Source organism: Bicyclus anynana, chromosome 4 (assembly GCF_947172395.1).
Source record: "Bicyclus anynana chromosome 4, ilBicAnyn1.1, whole genome shotgun sequence".
In the NCBI taxonomy this organism is placed as follows: domain Eukaryota; kingdom Metazoa; phylum Arthropoda; class Insecta; order Lepidoptera; family Nymphalidae; genus Bicyclus; species Bicyclus anynana.
In genome coordinates, this window is record NC_069086.1 from 5,325,459 (window position 1) to 5,342,175 (window position 16,717).

Sequence of the window (16,717 nt, forward strand, 5' to 3'; positions counted from 1 at the left end):
ACACTAGTAGGTAATAAGCGAATAAATTAACATTGCAAAACTACGAGAGCTACAAAAAGTTCCGCCTGGCATACTTAGCTATTGCATTGTATTGAAAACTATTTGAAAAATCCAACGCTTAATTTGAGTCCAGGGATCCAAGAATCTATTATTATGGCTGTTTATGTGATTGTAAGTATCTAGAAATGTACACTTTCTGCTGACACAGTAGATTCTGTCTTCAGAATCAGTAGTAGTCTTTTTATGTAGTACTTGACTTATCAAAAGTAAATCTTCTTGAAAAGTATACGTTCATCTTTTCCGACCCGTGGTATCTTGTCACACAAATATATACATGAATACTTGTAACACTCCAAAACACCATCGATAAGTTCTATGAGTGTTGGTGTTATTATTTTTGGTTTATATACTGAGAAACGTGCGTGCAGCCGTTTACAAATAGCTTGTTTTAGGGCTAGGTACGCCATGTGGCTAGTATATCGCGGCGGCATTTTTGACAAATTGCCAATACGCTGCCCGTTGAACCCGACGAAACTGACATCCTTTAGTATCGATCGTCTAAAGTTGAGGTTAACTGTGAAATTTTTAAACAGTAATAGTCTAGTCTAGCGCAGTGTTGTTCGACTCCCCATGAGAACAGCTGATATTAAACGGGTAGCAGAGAGCTACTGGATGAAAGCGGCTCAGAACCGGGGTTTTTGGAAGTCTAGTACAAATACAAACTCTGGGTTGGCCACGCGCGCCTCCGTAGCATAAACCCTTTCATCGTTCCTTGAGACTCACCCTACACGTGCTCCCTGGGTGGTGCAATGTCAAACCTCAGGCGGCTGATAAATTAACCCAGTGGACACAAAGAGACTCTTTTAAAAGCCTGATGTGGAAGGATCTGGAAGCCCACCGTGTTATTAATCCCAAGAATCCACTATGACAGCAAACAGATATGGAATGTGAATGTTAGGGGTCACGATCCTCAGTAATGAGGAACACGACGCGGAGAAAGAGAGGCAACTACAAAAGGTCTATATCCAGCTGGCAAAGAATGTCCATCAGCCGATAATATAGATGTTGCCATTGTCGAGGTCATTTGTACAAACAGTTAATAATGTCGATGTTGCTATTGTCTAGGTCATTTGAACACATACAAAACCATTTTTTACAAATACTTAAAACATTTTTTCTTGTGGCAATACCCTATCGTTTTCTTGCGTTCATCAATATGTTCCATCTACAAGCTTCAAATCAACTTTAAAAAGGTCCACATATTTCTCATAAGAATTCTGAAAGAAGAATGATATTGTCTGGTTTATATCTATAAATTGTCGATACTTTAAAGGATACCTAACTTACGAGATTTCGTATTTATCTAAATACATAAATACCCGCTGCGAATTGTAAAACTAGCTTCGCCAATAACAATGTGCGTTATTACAACCGAGGGAATAGAGTTGGCTCATACGAAATCTCTTTCATATCCTCCTTGATAATGACATCTGAGGTTTAAGCTCACTTTGGAACTTTTATATTTAACTTATGCCTAAGTCTTCCATTATTATTTATTTTCATTTGATAATACGTTTTCCTTATAATAATTACGCGTTCTGATTAAAACTAATTTGCTAGATAATATACATTCACTTTACAGGTTCAAATGGCTAAGTAATTGCGAAAAATTAAATTATAAGTATTAAAACTTGTTAGAAAAATCTTTCTGTTTATAGTTGCTCTAACTTAGCTCGACACTTGAGAAAATAAATTGTAGCCAGGCTCTACAAAAACGGTAAACGTGGAAAAGCTTTCTCGTTCCAGGAAATTACTTTTTGAGTTACGACTTTGTTTCTTTTTTACATTGAACACCAGTTCAAATTAACCTATGCGGTCATGCGACCAATGTGTTGGTTATCATAATTAGTGTAATTATAGTGATTATGTTGAAGTCAGTGTACGATCTTTTTCCAGCAATTGTTCATAAACGTTATGAACTTGAAAATGATAGACTTTAACATCATTCATGTATCAACATCTCAATAGACATGACAGTAAAAGAGAGAAAGATTTATTGGCGAGATAAAAGAAGTATTGATTTGTATAATACGAGTACAATTGAATGGATTTAATGAGACAAAAGAGCTTCATAAATAAAATGATTGAATGATAGTTAGATGAAACAAAAGAAAATCATAAAAATATTAGATGTTTAATTATTTTATATAATGCTATTCTAAAATGATATATCCTCATGGAATAAGACATAATCAATCGACCTCAATGCTAATACAGTGTAGGTAATTAGTAATAAGAATTTGATGAATAATACAATAATACTACTAATTCATGTAACGTAAATAGTCCTTATAATAAATTATTCTGTGCCATAATATTTATCTAGAATAATTCATTTATTTTTGATTTATTTATCAAATAAATCAGTAATAATGGTATTTTTAATAAAATAATACTTACTTATTTTGAAGGTGTAATAGATTCTAGATAAATTGTTTTTATCCAAACATTTGGAACTTATGTTTGGTATTTTCGTTACCTACCAAAAACCTCCCACGTTAGAGCGTAATTCACTATCTGTTGGATATAAAGAAACTCGTAATAGATATTTCTAAAAGTGGGTCTGCGTTCTTCAGTGTAAATGATGATCTATGTGTTCTATATTAGTTATAAGCTCACTGACAATGATTCACTGGCGGATCACGTAATCTCAAAACAGGGATGATAGAGTTAATAAAAAAGATTTTGTTTACAAAACTTCCCAATTCCTTTTGTATATTAGCGACGGCTTTCGTGATGTCGGAATTTATTCCATCCCTATACTCTATCCCTTATGTAGTTATCCCTTCAGTAGTGTGCACATATTTTTTATCTAGGATAAGCATGTACTAACTAATCAAAGTGGAATTTTTTTCATTAATGAGGGTATATAGTGCATATTTGCATCTTTGAAATGAATTTTGCTCTTCTTCATAGCTTGGTCTCAATAAGTAGGATCCGCTTTCAGGTAGAAACCACGTTGCTTAGTTTCTAATGCCTAATTTAAATTTATACCAAAGAGTAGAACAAATCATGTTTCCATCTAATCCGAAACAGTGATTCAATTATTATCTTATAAATTATATGTAGGTACTTAAAGATTTTACCTGACAGATTTAGTCCTTTATATAAATAATACTCATGTCTACCAGTTTAATGAAGTCAATTAAGTGATCAATGATCAATAGCCATTGGTTGGAAACAGCGAAGTTGGGAATTTCAGCTCAAACGTTGTAAGCAAACTTTTAACGATCAAACGGCAGTTATCGGGCATATTAACGATCAAAACTCAAGATGTTGTGACGACTTCGCAGAATATGGGTTTCTTAACTTATTAATGAGGTCAAGCAAAATATTTTCAGAAAGAAAGGTACGATATATAGATTCTCGTAAATGTAGGTATGAAATTAAACTGTGTATTAGAAATTGTGTTTTATTTGTAACATCAGGGTCTAAATCTGTTTCTCACTGCGGGTCAGAAATAGTTTTAGAGAATAAATATTAGGTATAATATACTGAAGAAGTGTTCGATCCTCTGCACAATTACATAAATACAGCAATTTAATTGTTGGAAATGCACCTTTGGAGAATTACGCCTGTTTTTTCAAAATTACGAAATACAAAAAATGATGTCCATAAATGTCTTTAAATATACGAGTAGCTCTATAGCTCTACAATCTTGCCCTCGCCTATTTCTGTGTTGCCTTTAATAATAATATCACCCAAATATGCATTTAAAATTAGTTTTCTCATATCAATTAACTCACCAAAATCATAGCCTCGAAATAAGTGCAAAGTAGGTTACAGAGAAACCTAAATATACCTATGTAATATGGTTAGGTACATTTATCGACGTAATCATTAAGTGTTATCAACGCTTTTTATGTAGTTCGTATCTTAACTGAATCATTGAGTGCATTTTAAAATTGTCATCTGTATCTTTAGATAACAATATATTTGTCAATTCATTCATATCTGCAACTAAAAATATAACCATACGAAATATGAAGATTATGAAACAAAGTATCCTTTCTTTTTATTTATTTAGGCAAACCAACAACATTTATCAAGACCTAAACTGAAAAGCCAAGACACATAAACACCTGGCTTGTACAATAGATACAGCGAAAGCTACCTGTATAGATGGACAGAATAAACTAATATTGCAAAATACCCAGACAAATATAATTGTAATAAAAGATAATATAGTTATAGTAGAAGATACATTTCTTCTGCTAGTATAGTATAATAAAAGTCTTTTAATCACTATTGCTATTACTATTTAATTACTAATTACTATTATTAAAACTACAAAACATCTGTTCCATAAACGTATAGAACAGACTTATCTAACTTATAAGTCAATACTGTTCCGGCACATAGTACGTTTTTGGCACCAGTGTTCACGTTCCAATTGCAACAATTATCTTGTTTGTGTCAAGTCTTACATAAGCGACATATCACATAGTGGGCCGGTGTTAAGTAATTCGCTTCGCGAGCAATTACGAGCAATTTCAATTGATGTCGTTACAAGCACGCGATGTTCAAGGAAATTGACTTGAAGCAATCAGAGACTATTATAGACAATCGGATACATAAGTCTCAACTTCCTACTGCCGTTTTGGAATTTATTCAAATTGTTATTGATAAAGTTTTGGCGAAAGCTTTACTGTAGTTTAACTTACTTTGAACGAAATTCACCTTTTTAATTATGTGCTATGGAACAGGGGTCAAAAAATCAATAAGTAGGTAACACAAATGATTGATTGTTAAAATTGTTTTATAGTATTTTCTTATAGGGCACATCATTAAAAACTGTCTTTTGAGCATGGCTTTGATTTCGTTAATGTAGTTGTTTGACAAACTAATTTTTACTGCCATCTAAAAGTCATATTTCTATCAATAGGGAATAATATATAGGTATAAGGTACATACATCTGCACAAGATCTCACATCTTGCGCAGAAGTTATCCACGTTATCTAGATATTTCGTGTCTACATATCGCTCTGTCTCTCTGTGTCAAGTTGCTATAGGACGAAGCGATAGGGATAGGAGATCGACTATTTTTCATACATTGATGGACCTAAATTTAATGAATGAACCGTTACAATGTCCAAATTAGTAACATTTCAAAAATAAAAATATCAGTTTTATACTGGTTTAATTTCAGTTTTATTGAAAGTTGCATAATCAAGATATGGACAATTATTTACATTATAAAATGCACAATTTCAAAAACACACACATTTCCAAAAAAAAGTAGCAATTATGAATTCTAATTATTTTGATTTATTATCAATTGAAGATTTTTTCATCTTTTATTTTTTTCTGTGATTCTTGTGATTGATTTCAAAAAGCTCGGTCTCCTTTCCTTGCTGGATGCCACTTTGGACTCTACGACTATGTAGATACTCTACTGCTCATAAACACACACTCTACTACTAGGTTGGTCTTTTTTATTACCCCTGACAGAAAAAATACGTTTACTAGGTACTTAGTACATGCAAACATTTCATAACGATTGGCTGAGTTAACCGGAACAAACAAACCAGTAAACATAACAAACTCAGATTTCCATTAACGAGTATTATATTAGTGAGCTTTTACAACATTCTGAAGACATTTTGTTTATATGAGGATCAAAAGCGAATATTAAATTCGAATTCTATTCATAGTCAGAACTATATATTGTTACTGCGTCGGATTAATCTTTGACTCCATAATATCTGCGTACCGTGTCATAACTCGCTACAGATTACGAAAGCGTGCATACCTTTTGCATGTACCCACAGTTACACTATAATTTTGTGCGTTGTAAACCCCGTCTTAAATATAGGTTTGGAAATGTCGTAAAGGCTAAGAATAAATTTTTACTTTGCCGGCCGCGCTTGACTGCGTTGAGATGCGTCAACGCCTTGATTTATGTCGTCATTCATTAAAAGTTTGTATGTTAAATCGTATGTAGTCAGTGGTTTGTCTCGGGGATTAAACCTGATTATGACGTCACCTATATTTCAGATTTTTAGTAGTCTTTTTGAGGATTAAGATTCAAACGTTTAGTAAATCTATTACGGCAAGTCCGTTTGTCTTTGGTAAGATGATAGACCAAGCGTCTATGTGTGTGTAAGTTGAAGGTTCGCTTTTATGCGGCCCATCAGCTCAAGATATACAGCTCAGCATGGTGTCTAAGCTGTGTGTCTAAGTTTTAACTATACAGTTTTGTCTTATTGAATTTTCAATCAAAATCATTAGAAAAACTGTACAGTGAAAACTGTACAGTAAAAACTGTGCCGTTAAAACTTAATTCTGTAACCCGCTTTTAAGGACGTTTCTTCAGTTTTACACACCAATTATAAACGGACTATATTCTATCAACCATCTACTTTGAAATACTTGTCTGTAAACCTTCTTTTTCCTCTTCTTGAAGAAGAAGAATCATTACCACCACAACCAAAGCTAAACACGATCAAAATGCTGTTTAATATTATGCTATTCGGGTTTTAATTTTATTGAAACAGAATTATCAAATTTGCAGAATGACTCTTATTATTATATCAACATGATCTAATCTGATATCAAAAAGATATCATCTCGTAGACTGCAGTACGAGTATTACAGTATATTGGGCGTTAATATTTTTTTTTCGTTTTGTAAAGGTTTTCGGTTTTCACTTTACTTAACTTTTGGTGAGGAATCAGAATAGGTACAACATATCACAAAATCTTGTCAGTCATTATATCGATTTTTTATTATTTTCGGTGAATTGATGAAACCAACCAAATCTATTATTCCCTATACATAATTAACTTCCACAAAGTAGCCACTCCTGCTCAATTCCATATTTAAATTTTAGGTCAAATTTAAGTACAAAATGATTTAGAATGTAAGAGTGGACGGGATCAACTTCTCACTGTACCCACTTCCATTGCGGAGGCCATTGACACACATTTTCGAGTATAACAGTGTGTTTTACGCGTTTAGAATTACAAGTGCCGATAAACAGGATATGTTTTGATATATTCGGGTCACGGACTGGGCTACATCGTCAATCCTTGCACTGCTTTATTTTAAAACTTTCCTTATTAAAATGTGTTACATATTAAATTATCTTGCAATCGTGACATATTATCCAAAAATGTAGACTATAAATATTTTTCTTCAGTAGCAACATTATTTTTTATTCATTACAAAGCATTCAATAACTAGATAGGAATTGGATTTGGAAGTGATTCGAGATTAGACGATATGATTTTCGATATTTGTCCAATTTAAAAGAAAACATAGAAACTATTTTCAATTTGACTAACTCCTAGAATTACTTAAGTAATTACATTGAAAGATGTAATTTTTTATTAATAGGCAGGATAAAATACGTAGTCTTGGAAAAAACAATAAGCAAAATTTTTTACAAATCTGTGGTAACGAAGGACTTTTGCAATGAACTATTTATAATTTAAGTTTGTATATTGTTATTTGTTAATACAACACAACGCAATAGTAATAAGTAGTTCAGGGCGTTTTAATTGTCATTAAACTGATTAATGAATTTATTCTTAGCACGAAACAAAAGAATAATCAAATGAAATCTTTTCCGTCTTATTTTTTTTTAAATGCACAGCGGAAAGAGATTGTTCACCTCGCCGGACGTGTCTTCTAAACGTACAGAAAAAATAGCGTTCCAAATTTAAACTCGGAACGGCGGGAATGGGTTGGCCGACGCCCAGCGGCGAGCCGAGTGACAGCCGAGTGCATGGCGCAGAAAACGACGATAAATACGAGGAACATGGAGGAATTTACGTTTCCTAAATTAAGCATTAATTCCTCTTTGCCATTCTTCTCACATTTTTTTTTTAATGTAATTGGCTAACTTGCTAAGCAGATAGCTCACCTGATGGTGAGTGGAAAACGAATTGGTACTTATAAACAGAGCAGAACTTGAAGGCCTTGAAAGTTGAAACAAAAATTTTATGCTGTAAGTACTTTAGAAAAAATCAATTAAAATGAAGTTCAAATAAACCTTCAATAAAAATTAAAGTTCTAACATGAACTATCGTTAATTAAATAATTGACGGTCTGTCATTACCTGTTCTTTGGATTTGATTTATTTCAGCAGACTTGCCAAGCCTTCCAATAATATTTTATGTTAGACATTAACTAGCCTTTAAGTATTAAATTATAGTAATTTCAAAATGTAAATAAACCAGTGGAAACCCTCCATTAAAGTTTATTTTATTACAATAACTAGCGGACGCCCGCGACTTCGACCGCGTGGAATTTCGTTTTTCACAAATCATGAAACCATGGATTTTCTGGGATAAAAAGTAGTTTATGTGTTAATCCAGGCTATAATATATCTTAATACCAAATTTCAGCTAATTCGGTTCAGTAGTTGAGGCGTGTAACAAACATTCATATCATCAAAATCAGTTTTCGCAAATCTCAGGAAACCATGGATTTTTTTGGAATAAAAAGTAGCCTATGTGTTAATCCAGAGTAAAATCTATTTCCATTCCAAATTTCAGCTAAATCGCTTCAGTAGTAGCGGCGTTATAGAGTAACAAACATCCAAACAGACATCCAAACATCCATACAAACTTTCGCGTTTATAATATTACAATAATTCCTAATGAATTCCCATCATAGTTGCCGCATTGTATGATGGGTGGAACGGATACCTATTCGTGCTGCAATGCGGATTGCAATGTAAATAGAACTTAATCTGCAAATTTCATTATTTCCACTGCTGGATGGTTATTGGATTAATCGATAACTTGAATAGAATATATACGTGTGCTAAATTTGATTATAGAGTCTTGGACTTTATGAGTCTACACTTATGGACGCATGCGACTTGGTCAGCGTGGAATTCAGGGTTTTTTTCTCGGGGTAAAAAATAGCATATATGTTGCCCGAAATCTCTTTTATCTTCCACTGAAAAATGCATTAAGAGCGTGCAGCGCGTCGGTGGATGGATAAAATTCGAAGCGCAAACGAGACGCCGAATTATGACTTTCACGTGAGTGAAAAGCACGGAGCGATTGACGCGCGACGCAAATTTTATGACGTGAGCGCCAAAACCATTTTTACCTAATTGCAAGTAAATTAAACAACATAACGAAAAACACATTTTGTTTTTCGTTATGTTCAAGATATATACCTAAATTTCTATACAAAACAAAAATTTAAGAAAATAAGTTTGCTTTTCCTGGGATTGTAAGCAAAATGTGAGCAAAACATGTATTTTTAAAAAAAATAAACTATCGAGAAAAGTTTTACAAATTGTGTATTTTGTATAGTCATAACGAAGCTAATACTTTGAAATATCATTTACCCAAATATCAGGCTCCTAACTTTTCCAGAATCTGAGATCCAGAACCATTTTCATTAAATTACATATTGCACACTCTTAATTCTAATAATATTTCGTGCATGTACACTTCACTGTATGTAGGTCTACGCTCTACATAAAACTTTTCAATGTTATCAGGAAAACAATTTTTCGTTTTCAATTTGAATTTTAAAACTTTAGAAAGTTAACTCGATGACTTCAAGATTCAATTCTGCTTACGTATTTGAGTCTACGAAGTTTTCGTGATAGTATAACATAAAGTTTTCGACGCTGGCATTCATGCCGTTTTTCTTTGAGCGGTTTTATAAAAAGTTATAAAATGGCGGTTTATCTTTTCTGTGCCTTCCTTGAAAGATTATTTATTTGCTGTTAATATGAAGATAGTGTTTTTATTCGTCTTGGCTTTTAAATTAACATCATCGTTAGTCAATCTCTCTATTCATCGAATTTGACTGTAACTATAATGATTTATGAATAAATAAATTTATTTGAATAAACTTTGTACTTGGTAATACAGAAATTAAATACAGAGATTAATAAATATTAAGTATGACAATTGTTAAAGTGCGGTAAATTAAAAACAATTTTACTTTATTTTTTGTATTTTAATCATGTTGATATGAACTGATAAAAAATGTAATGTTAAGTAAATTAAAAAATGTCGTAGTTACACCGATCTACATGACTTTACTAATAATAATTATTTTCATAATAATATTTTGAATTTATATAAATTTAAAAGTAGTTGTGAGATTTCATTTTTCTCGCACTCATCATAAGACTTTTGACTTTTGTAATTAATTTTAGAATATCTCTAACTTCTTGGAATTCATTTCGGCCATCTTAGTTTTACCTTGACGACGTGATGAAACTACTTTAGATGAACTTATAATTCTGAGAATGATACGAAGATTACATAATTAGATTAGGTAAAACTTTAAAACTTGCTACTTTAGTAAGTAAAACGGGTTTTGTTTTATAAGTAAATTAAATACTGACGAATTTGTGGGCTTCTGATCCTGTCCTTTCGCTCCTATCTTCTACTAAACATAAATCGCTAAGAAAGAAGCTACGATACATAATATTATAAATGCGATTGTATATGAATGTTTGGGACTCTGAAAATTACTCAATCTGAAATACACTTTCCCCGGAGATTACCCAAATTGCTGCACGGATTTTGATGAAGTTTGTCACAAAAAATATAAATATCGAACAACACATATGACTGCTTTTTATTCAGGAAAGTAAAGAGTTCCAACAGGATAGTATAACTCGACTGAAATTGCGGGAATTAATTAGTATATTTATAAAATAAGCATTGTCATTGTTAATTATACCACTTAGTAATTTATACTTAAACATGTCATTCATTCACTGAACAGAAAATGGGACACGGATAAAGAGGTCAAGAATTCTTAAACGGAACTCGAATGGGAGTGCCTTCATATATTAAAACATTAATTATAACTGCAGTGGCTAATGTGCCAAATTGTCCACTGAAAACCACTTCACTTGTGTATTTCAAAAAGCTTTTCCGACGAACATAAACAATTGAAATAATAGCTGGTACTCGTAAATAAGGCGACGCGTTAATTTTAAACAACGTCTCTAAGAAAATGTCAAAATAGATATTTAATGAATGAATGAATGAAGATATTTTCTTAATACGCCAGATAAAAACAAAAAATTAATTCTAATATTTTTAATTAAGTACCATTTTATACATAAAAAAAACGTATGCGTCTCGGGGCTTCCGACAGAAGTAATTGCTTTAATTAATTGACTTTAATTAAGAAACCTCTATTGTCGAGAGATGAAGAACATTTTGACAGCAACAACAGAAACTTTTTAAATAGTCTGTGGTCGTAACATCAGTCTGAAGTTCGCTCTGTCAAGTGTAAGTGTCAAACGTGCCAACTTCAGCTGTAACGCGTTACGTTTACCATCTCTTATGAAGTAATCACTTCAATAAATCATCATCATCATTATCAACCCATATTCGGCTCACTGCTGAGCTCGAGTCTCCTCTCAAAATGACAGAGCTTAAGCCAATAGTCCACCACGCAGCTCCAATGCGGATTGGCAGACTTCACACACGCAGAGATTTAAGAAAATTCTCTGGTATGCAGGTTTCCTCAATATGTTTTCCTTCACCGTTTGAGACACGTGATATTTAATTTCTTAAAATGCACACAACTGAAAAGATTAGAACTCATTCCAGCTCCGGAATCGGAGGCAGAGGTCATATATATCCGCTGGGCTATCACCGCTCTCAATTACAATCTATACTAATACTATAAAGCTGAAGAGTTTGTTTGTGTGATTAAACGCGCTAATCTCAGGAACTACTGGTCTGATTTGAAAAATTCTTTTAGTGTTAGATAGTCCATTTATCGAGGAAGGGTTTAGGCTATATATAATCCCCGTATTCCTACGGGAACAGGAATCACGTGGGTAAAACCGCGCAGTGTCAGCTAGTAAATCATACAAAAGATTATCCGGGATTCTTGACTAATTGACCAAGTTCGGCACCACGGTTAATTGCATATCCAGAGCCGGTTGTAAACTAAACATGTTACAGTGCGCATGTCAATTACACGCATGCGTTACGTTTGCACGCACCGCTTTCATTCGGTCATCGTTCACTACTTCCGGTCTGAGTTTCCTACTGACCGATTTGACTTCCTATGTTCCATTACTATCAACTGTGCCGATGATATGCTCAGGTAGTTTCATAAGTGGACTGTGGAAAACGAATTAAAAATAATTTATAATTTTTTTGTTTATTTATTTTTTTATTACCGGACACGCGGTGTTTTACCGACTTCATATGCATTTATTTTACGCTACCGTGAGTATATGCGGTTATAGTATAAACTTTGTTAGTCGCTGAAAATTTATCTTTCCATTGGTGAAAGATTTTTTAAAATCGGTGTAGTGGTAAAAGCGAAACAAATGAACAAATTCACTATCGCATTTGTAACATTAGTTATACAATATTTGTCCCGAACAAATATTGTGAATAGGGTTCTATAGTCTGTGTTATGGGTAGGTACCTACTAAGCCGCGGATTTCATCATATAAGCATATATTTATAAACTACATATAAATACTTATATATAAACACACCCAGACACTGGAAAACACCTATGCTCATTAAAGAAATATTTTCCAGTTGTGAAAATCGAACCCATGGCCGTGGATGTAGGAAGGTCCGCTGCGAGGCCATTTACATTCGATAATTTATTGGATAATGTCTGTGATGGCTAGATCTTCGTAATGGCGAAGGACCAACCACATCCACAGGCTTTTGTAGAAGTTCTAGAAAATGTTATATGTTATACTACCTAAAGGTATTCGTTGCGTAACTATAAGTTTGGACCATAGTGATCTTGGGAATTAGCAGGTTTCACCAATTATTCCGTAACTAATCTTGCATTCATCAAAATTGTCGCCAATAAAAAAACAGCACTTATTCCATAACCAATCTTATGGCACCACCATTCGTTATCGGTTTCGCTAATGGCAACTGTCACGCCATAACATAAGAGATCGGTTATCGCTTTTGGTTTCCGGTAATCGTGTGGCGCATGCCAACCTAACAGTTGTAGAGACCTTGGAGGTCAAATAACTTTTTCAAAGTCAAGTAATAAATTCAAAACTTAGGCTTTTAGAACTTTGCCCAGATTTTCAGACGAGCTTTTTATGAGCTTTCGTAACTAAATATATAAAAATCAAATGCTGTTTGTCGCTAAAATAAAAACCAGTCAAGTGCGTGTCGGCCCACGCGTAGTGTAGGGTTCCGTATATTAAGTTACCACTTTAATCCCTGATGCACAAAAATACCGATAAATATACCCCACTCCATGGGATACATGATAAAAGATTCATCCTGGCTTTGCATGTAGAGAAGGAACCCCAATTTTACTTTATAACGGTTTAGTATAGCTGACCAATTAAGTATTTTGTTTTGTTTAGCTTACTCTAATACGTACCGGCAAAGACGTACCGCCAAGCGATTTAGCGTTCCGGTACGATATCGTGTAGAAACCGAAAAGGGGTGTGGATTTTCGTCCTCCTCCTAACAAGTTAGCCCGCTTCCATCTTAGACTGCATCATCACACACCATCAGGTAAGATTGTAGTCAAGGGCCAACTTGTAATAAAAAAAAAAACTAATATCATTAATGGTTTAATACAAAAATTATGTTTGTGCAAGTGTGCAACATGCATGCAATTTGTTTACACCTTCTTTTGAGTTCCCTTTTTATTGATTTTACTTTTAACGCTTAATAAAAATCTCTATCCTGTTCAATATCCAAAATGTTGCCTTATAAAGTGTTTTTCAAATAGCATGGGTACGGTGACAGTTGCCTTATGACGTTCATAATACGTACTATTATCGTGAATCGCGGCAAACTTTCAAGAGTAAAACAAACTGTCACCGTACCCATGCTATCTGATAAAAAACTATACAAATTAATATAAGAATACCGCTACCCATATCTAAAGATTACTTTGGATTCCTTAATTGATAAGTTTAATAGGTATCTTATAATGTGATAACGATCTATAAACTTTAATAAAACCTTATAAGTAGTGAAAGTTATTTCCACCTCTTATTTGATGGCTTTTACTAGACCGGTTGTAAATAAACAATTTTCGAATTAATTAAATATATGATTTATGTTCTTGAGAAAATTATCTTTGATTTATTATGTAAAGTCACCTGTCGATGTGGATATAATAATTTAGTTGTTTTGTATTAGGTTATAGACATAAATTATGTACAGTTTTTTAGCGTATTTATCGAGTCCAAGCTGATACTGAACTTAACAGCGATATTTTATACGATAGATATGTTACGTGCCTACAAAATCACATCAAAAAAGTGATAATTTAGCTACTACACTGAGCGCACACATGCACAATTGCACAATAATTTTGTGAGTAAAATATATATAATATCGCTATATATTTATATATATAAATAGCTATATTAGCTATATATAGCTGTATTATCATTATAGCCTTTACACTTCCTGAACACACATTTCGACATTGTAGGCAATAGGTATTTAAAATTATTATATAATATTTAAAATTATTATTCGTTTAAATAATTTTCGTTGTTTACTTTGTGACTATTACTTAAATTAAGACAATTAGCCACCTTTGTTCGCCTCAGTTTCGACGCGCTAGTGACATGTCTAATAATGTAAGATCTTTGGAGCTAAGTCCATGAAATTGCAGTTTTTCCGTGACCGACCCCGCGTAGTTAACTTGAGTTTGGCTTTGGATTCCAACAGAGTTTTAATTTAAAGCCATGACATTGCCTTTTTTTACAAATTAGAGCTTATTTTATCGCCTTCATTTATCTCTTGGTAATTAAGAGAATATTACAGTGACATGGAATAAAAACTCGAGTTCATTTGATCAGGACAGCAAGAATTAAAATTTGATTTGGTTGATACTTATGTGAATATTAACAAATTTATACTAGACTAGCGGACGCCCGCGACTTCGTCCGCGTAAATTTCGATGTCAACTTTACTACAACCCCTACCCTAACCTACCCCTACCCTACCACTACCCCAACCCCCACCCTACCCCTACCCTACCCCAAACCTACCCCTAACCTACCCCTACTTTACCTACACCCTACCCCCATCCTACCCCTACCCTCCCCGTACCCTCTCCCTATCCTACCCCTACCCTACCACTTCCCTATCCTACCCGTACCTCTACCGTACCCTACCACTACCCTAAACCCGGCCCTAAACCTACCCTACCCCTACGCTTCCCTACCCCTACCCCTACCCCCTCATTACCCCTACCCTACCCCAAACCTACCCCTACCTTACCTACACCCTACCCCCATCCTACCCCTACCCTCCCCGTACCCTATCCCTATCCTACCCCTACCCTACCACTTCCCTACCACTTCCCTACCCTACCCGTACCTCTACCGTACCCTACCGCTACCCTAAACCCGGCCCTAAACCTACCCTACCCCTACACTACCGCTACGCTTCCCTACCCGTATCCTACCCTACCCTGTAACTTCTCTATCTTACTCCTTAGCAAAATCGGTCCAGTCCTTCGAGAGTGGTGGTATGACCAAGAGAAATAGAGACTTCTATGCTAATAATATAAAGAGGTAAAGTTCGTGTGGTTGTAGGAGGTAATATCTGGATCTACTGGACCGATTTGGAAAATTGTTTTACCAATAGAAAGCTACGTTATTTGCGAGTGTCATAGGCTATGTTTGATCCCCATATTCACACGAGAACGGGAACTACGTAAATGAAAGCGCGGGGCGTCATATAGCGGAATTTCTGCGTCTTTTAGAAATTTTGTATTATCTCCGAAACTATTTAAGTAATTAACATACTGTAAAGGGCAAATCTTATCTCCATAATATCCTTGTAATTATTAAATAATTTATTTTAATAAGGATTAAAGTTTAGTTGTATAAATAATGACGTAAACCTAAGTATATAAAATTAATAATTTTTAAAACACAAAAGGTACTATATCTGTTACTATATAGAAGACTAGCGGACGCCCGCGACTTCGTCCGCGTAAATTTCGATGTCAACTTTACTACAACCCCTACCCTAACCTACCCCTACCCTACCACTACCCCAACCCCCACCCTACCACTACCCTACCCCAAACCTACCCCTAACCTACCCCTACTTTACCTACACCCTACCCCCATCCTACCCCTACCCTCCCCGTACCCTCTCCCTATCCTACCCCTACCCTACCACTTCCCTATCCTACCAGTACCTCTACCGTACCCTACCACTACCCTAAACCCGGCCCTAAACCTACCCTACCCCTACGCTTCCCTACCCCTACCCCTACCCCCTCATTACCCCTACCCTACCCCAAACCTACCCCTACCTTACCTACACCCTACCCCCATCCTACCCCTACCCTCCCCGTACCCTATCCCTATCCTACCCCTACCCTACCACTTCCCTACCACTTCCCTACCCTACCCGTACCTCTACCGTACCCTACCGCTACCCTAAACCCGGCCCTAAACCTACCCTACCCCTACACTACCGCTACGCTTCCCTACCCGTATCCTACCCTACCCTGTAACTTCTCTATCTTACTCCTTAGCAAAATCGGTCCAGTCCTTCGAGAGTGGTGGTATGACCAAGAGAAATAGAGACTTCTATGCTAATAATATAAAGAGGTAAAGTTCGTGTGGTTGTAGGAGGTAATATCTGGATCTACTGGACCGATTTGGAAAATTGTTTTACCAATAGAAAGCTACGTTATTTGCGAGTGTCATAGGCTATGTTTGAT

The 16,717-nt window shown here is 34.8% G+C and overlaps 1 protein-coding gene across 1 annotated transcript in view; it reads left to right on the top strand.

The window, feature by feature from the left end:
- The window catches only part of LOC128199928 (uncharacterized), a 154,357-nt gene that overhangs the window by 1,583 nt on the left and 136,057 nt on the right, over positions 1–16,717 (top strand). The window lies entirely within an intron of this gene.